Consider the following 6,000-nt stretch of genomic DNA (forward strand, 5'->3'; position numbering starts at 1 on the left):
CTCGATTTCAGGACCCCGGGATCATGACCTGAGCAGAAGGCAGACACTTAACTGACTGAGCCATTTGACATGTATCACCTCATTGAATCCTCTACACTCTGAAACGCAGCTACTGTCATCCTGTTTTACAATGAAGACACTGACGAACCCAGGTGTCAAGGAGCACTCCCAAAATCATACTGCTGGGAGTCAAACCCAGATTCCCACCCCAGGGGAGGATTTCAGGGTCCTCACTCATAGGTACCTCCTTCTATAGTCTCTTGGTCTCCAACCCTCCACTTTATGATCAGATCACAATGAGTTTTGGGGAGTTGAGAAATAACATTTCTCAGATCTTAGTGGGATATCACTCAGCTAAAAGTAGTCATCATGAAATAAAATAAAAGAACACAGTGTTTGGAGAAGGCCAGACAGATCTGGGTTGAGATCTGAGCTCCAGCCCTCGCTGCCTGTATAATCTGGGGCCACCTATTTGAGCTCTCTGAGTCCTGGTTTTCTCACCAGGGAAATGAAGACAAAAATGCTGACTTCATGTGGTTTTTGCGAGTGTGCAAAGTCCGTAGCTCAGCCTGAGAAAATGAGGCTGGTGTGACATGCTGATCCTGTGGTCTTTGAGCATGCTTGTCTCTGCACTCGTGCCCAGACCCCCTTGCTGTAGACTGCGTTTTGAAAGCTCATGCTTTCTCTTGCCACTGCTGAATTTTATTCTGACTATTCAGCTCACTCTTCACTCCAAAAAAGAAAATGTGATCCTCTTTTTGAGCTAGCTGAGTGACTGAAAAACAAAATTTGGAAAGTGAAAAACAACAGCAAGGAAAAAAACATTTCAAGAATTCTAACTATGATGGGAGATGGAAAATTCATTCTCCAATTTTGGAACCCCTGCCGCTAGTCAACCCTAAGTTTAGAACTGAACTCACCATTTTGGCATGTGGCACTGTAGAAGTCTGCTATGCTAGATTCTGAGTGGCTGCCTTCCAATCAAATACCAAGAGAGGTAAAGATTACCGTCACAGGGTTAAGTCCTAAAAATCCCAAGATGGCTTACTAGCTGTGGGACCTAGAATGAGCTGTTCAACCCATCTGGACTTGTTTCCTTATCCGTAAGATGGACATCGGACATCACAACAGTGCCACCACATCCAATGGCAGTGAAGATTGATGTGCCAATGCCTAGGGAAAACTCAGCACATAGAAAACTCTCAACAAAAAATAATTGCTAGTAAGATTGTATTAAATGTGTCTTTGGAATACATTTTTTTAAATCTGTATAAGCATTACCACAGCAACCTAAGGCAATGCTAGAAGACACGTAAGATCGTGGAAATGGAAGGCATTGATCCGTACCCATAACTCGTCCTGCTCAGGTTCCTCAAATTACTCTTCACTTCCTTTCCCCTTCCACCTCCTTTCTCTACCCTTTTCCTCCCTTCTCTTCACTGAAGCAGGAGTCTAACTGGCTGCTGAGGAAGGTCCACAGAGAGTTGATAAACAACAGGATGTTTACATAATATTAGATATCTCTCCCCAAACCCTAATCAAATACAAGGTACAAAACAGTGACTACCATGGAGGAACTGGCAGACACCAGCTTGGCCATTTCATACATATTAGCATCATACAAGTGGATCCAGGTGACCTCTAAGAAGAACACAGCATAATTTCTGGAATTTCCACCTAGAACGCATAGGCAGAGTCTAACCAGGCAAAAACATCAACGAGAACCAAATGAGCATCATCCTACACTAAGAATGCATACTTTTTTTTAATGATTATTACTATGGAGACATAATTAACATATAACATTGTTTTAGTTTAAGGTGTACAACATATTGATTTGATATATGTATATATTGCATCATGATTTCTATGATAAGTTTAGTTCCTGTCTATCACCTCACACCATTAGTTTTGTTTTTTTCTTGTAACAAGAACTTTTAAGATTTACTTCAAGCCTATACTTTTTATCTCTCAAGGACACCATTAGGGGCTGAATTGCATCCCCCCAAATTTCATATTGACATCCTTGCCTTCAGTACCACAAAATGTGACTGGGTTTGAAGACAGGGTCTTCAAAGAGCTAATGGGGCAAAAATGAGATTATTAGGGTGGTTCCTCTTCCAACCTGGCTGGGGTCTTTATAAGAAGAGGAGACTGTCGGGGACTGCCTCCGGCCGGGAAAGTCCCCACCATTACAAGATGGCACTTGGCTCACTGCCAGCAAAATACGCTGCAAGTAAACAACGAACGTTCTGGTGAAGCCCACCTAAAGGAGGACATAGTCATTGGCTGTTTCACATTTAATCAGCATAGTAACAGGACTCTCATTGGCTCTCCCCATTGCTTGGCCCCTTATTGGTCACCCTGCCGCATATAAGCTAAGGAAGTTGACGAAATAAACAGATGAAGCATTAACACCGAACCAGGCTGATTGTCATTCTTGCGGGCCGAGGGCGACAGGAGACCAGGACACAGACTCATCGGGAGGGAGCATGGGGAGAAGATGACCACCTGTACCCCAAGGGGAAAGGTTTGGGAAGAAACCCACTCTGTCAACACCTTGATTTCAGATTTCTGGCCTCTGAAATTGTGAGGATATACACTGTAGTTCAAAGCCAGCCGGCTGTTGTACTTAGTTACGATGCTAGTGACGAATGGTGCTAGAAAACTAACATGGCCAAGAAAGGGAAAACTAAGTCTGTTCCAGATGGAAGGAAACTAAGGACACGTGACAGCTCAGTGCAAGATGAGATCCTGATTCTGGATCAGAAAAAGATAAAAAGGAATGCACTTGATATGAGAACAGTGTGTGAGGCTCAGACAGTGTTGCAAGGATGCTGATTTCCTGGTTGGGAAGGCTGTGCCTGGTCAGGTGGGAGAGTGCTCTAGCTTTAAGGAGGAGTACGCCCGGCCAGTGGAAGTATTTAGGGATGATGGGCACCAGGTGGGAACACATATAGGTCCGAAAATAAAGAGAAAGAGAGGGGTGACTGGGTGGCTCAGTCCTTAAGCATTGCCTTCAGCTCAGGTCATGATCCCAGGGTCTTGGGATGGAGCCCCAAGAAAAGCCCCATGTAGTCAGGCTCCCTGCTTGGCAGGAAGCCTGCTTCTCCCTCTCCCACTCCCCCTGCTTGTGTTCCCTCTTTCCCTGTGTCTCTCTGTCAAATAAATAAAATAAAATCTTAAAAAAATAAATAAAAAGAGTGGCAGAGTAAATGTGGTAAAATTGTGGAGGCCAAGAAAAATGAAGGCCATCCCACCTCAGGTTTAGCCTTAGCATGAGGACAGCCATCTTAGCTCTGGCAGCCATCTCGGACCCATGTGCCCAAGAGCTGAACTTTCCTCTACTTTACTTTAATTCTAAGAAACCCCACCCTGCTTTAGTTCCAGAAACCCCCACCCTGATTTAGTAACAGGAAGCCTCACCCTGCTTTAGTTCCAGAGACCCCCATCCTACCTTAGTAAGAGGAACCCATAAATACCCCTGCCTTAGTTAAGCTTGGGGTCCAAGTCCCTACTCCGCTGTGTCGGGTATACTTGGGCTTAAGTTTGTTGAATACACCCTCATGTGATTGCATCGGTGTCAGCTCCTCAGTGGTCTCTCGGACACAAAAACTCGGGTACAACAAAATGCTAACCATGGGGAATGTGGGTCAAGGAAATAGGCACATTCTCTATATTCTTCTCAGAGCTCTTCAAAAGATTTTCATTTTTTTTAAGACTGAAAACATTAGCTTGGGAAACCTTGTGCGCAGCTGATGGGAATGCACAGTGGCACAACTGCTGTGGAATGTAGTTCCTCTAACAACTCAAATATAGACTTCCAGACCATCCCAGGATTCCACTTCTGGGAATACACCCCGAAGAACCGTAAGCAGAAACTCAAATGGATTTTTGTACACTCACGTTCATTGCAGCGTTATTCACAAGAGCCAAAAGAGGAAAACAACCCAAGTGTCCTCTGATGCCTGAGTGGATCAACAAAATGGGATGTACACAGAACTGAAGAAAATGGGTGTACACAGAACCCTGAGAAGGCAGGCAGGCTGCAATGGACAAATCTTGAGGATATCATGCTAAATGAAATAAATCAGCCACAAAAGCACAAATGTTATATGATTCCTTATATGGGGTTCCTTGAGTCGTCACATTCAGAGACACTGAGGTACCAGAATATACCACCCCAAAATATGCCTCTCTGGCGATGGGACCTTCTGAGCTTAAACTGAGAACCAGCAGATGCAAGGAAAGCTCCAAAAACAGGAGACCAATTTTCCTCCTGTAAAGGAAATTTGCATTTCTAAAGGAAATTTCCATTTGTAAGAAGTATCCACTTTCCCACACAGGGAAGAGGAAAACTGTTAACAAATCTTATCAAAGGAGAAAGGAAAATCTGCATAACAAACCATACTATACAACCCTTCTATACCAGGCTTCCTGGCTACCTTAGTAACTTGCCTCTTCCGGTTTCCCATTAGTCTACAGTGGGATGGAAGCCCAAGCTCAAACTGATGTGGGAAACAGAGGCAGAATAAAAATTATTCAATTTCCTTACCCACTGATAAGCCCTTGAAAAAGGCTGAGTGACATTCCTCTAGGGACTCAACTGCCTCCCCTTAACACTTTGCTAAGGGCAAGGGGCAATCCGTAGCCTGACTGACCCCTACCTCCAACCAGGATCCTATAAGTCTGCTTTAACAATTCCTTTGGAAAGTTTATCTCTAAACCTTCTAAGATACCTGTTGACAGACATTCCCAAGCATATGGCCCACGGATACACATCTAAAAGGTCTCATGAAAAGGTTTTATTACCATTAATGAATAACCTTTTTCCCAACTATAGCTAGCTCCTCAAAGTCCTGGAAACCTTGCTTCCAAAATTCCTTAGAGATTTGCACCATCCTAACCCCCTCCCCAACTTGCAAGCATATAATGGACCACTCCTCACAACCCCGGGGCAGCAGCTCTTTCTGCCCATGGGTCCTGTCCCCGTGCTTTAATAAACCACCATTTTGCACCAAAGATGTCTCAAGAATTCTTTCTGGGTCATCATCTCTGGACCTCACCCCACCGACCCTCACTTATATTTGAAGACTTCATTAAAACTACTGTTTTGGTTACTCATTGCTGGGGGTTCCCATGTGTCCATGTGTGATACATGTGTTATTAAACTTGTGTTTGTTTTTCTCGTGTTCCTCTGTCTTTGACTGGTGTTTCTGTAAGACTGCATTGGAAAATGGGCCATTTCCATTGGAAAATGTAGGAATGAGAGTGGACTTCAACCACCTCCATTTTGAGCTCAAACTTTCTAAATGATTTGGTTCTTCTTTCCAGCTTATTTGTTTTTAAAGATTTTATTTATTTATTTGACAAATAGAGACCACAAGTAGGCAAAGAGGCAGGTAGAGGGGCGGGGTGGGAGGCAGGAGGAGAAGCAGGCTCCCTGCTGAGCAGAGAGCCCAATGTGGGACTGATCCCAGGACTCTGGGATCCTGACCTAAGCCGAAGGCAGTGGCTTAACCCACTGAGCCACCAGGAACCCTCCAGCTTATCTCTCAAATCAAGCAAAGACCTTGTGGGCAAAGTATCCCTAGTGGGAACTGAAACCAGCCCCTCAAGCAATAAGAACTGCCTGAGTCAGCAAGATCCCACCCATGACTGACCCCAAGACCATGATGACTTGGCCTTCATTGCCCACCTGACCATACTCACCAACATTTGTGCACATTTTCCTAACATAAACCTGGAAGTATTTTTGGCTCTTCGGAGACAGTTTTGAGATAATTAGTCTACAGTTGTCCCAGTGTTGTCCTCACTGAAATAAATCCCTTGTGTCTTTGGTTTTGGATTTTGTCAGCGGTAAGTGGCCGTGCCTGATCTGTTGGTGCTCCTGCAACAGCCAGATGCTCCTGCACCCTTGGGTCCCAGCTACAGGAGGGTAGTAGAAAAGAGGAAATTTCTCCTCTTACAAAACTAAGTAGAGTATTACCAGGAGCTGGA

This window comes from Mustela putorius, unplaced genomic scaffold, assembly GCF_011764305.1.
Source record: "Mustela putorius furo isolate JIRA1106 unplaced genomic scaffold, ASM1176430v1.1 tig00004035_pilon_pilon_pilon, whole genome shotgun sequence".
NCBI lineage: Eukaryota > Metazoa > Chordata > Mammalia > Carnivora > Mustelidae > Mustela > Mustela putorius.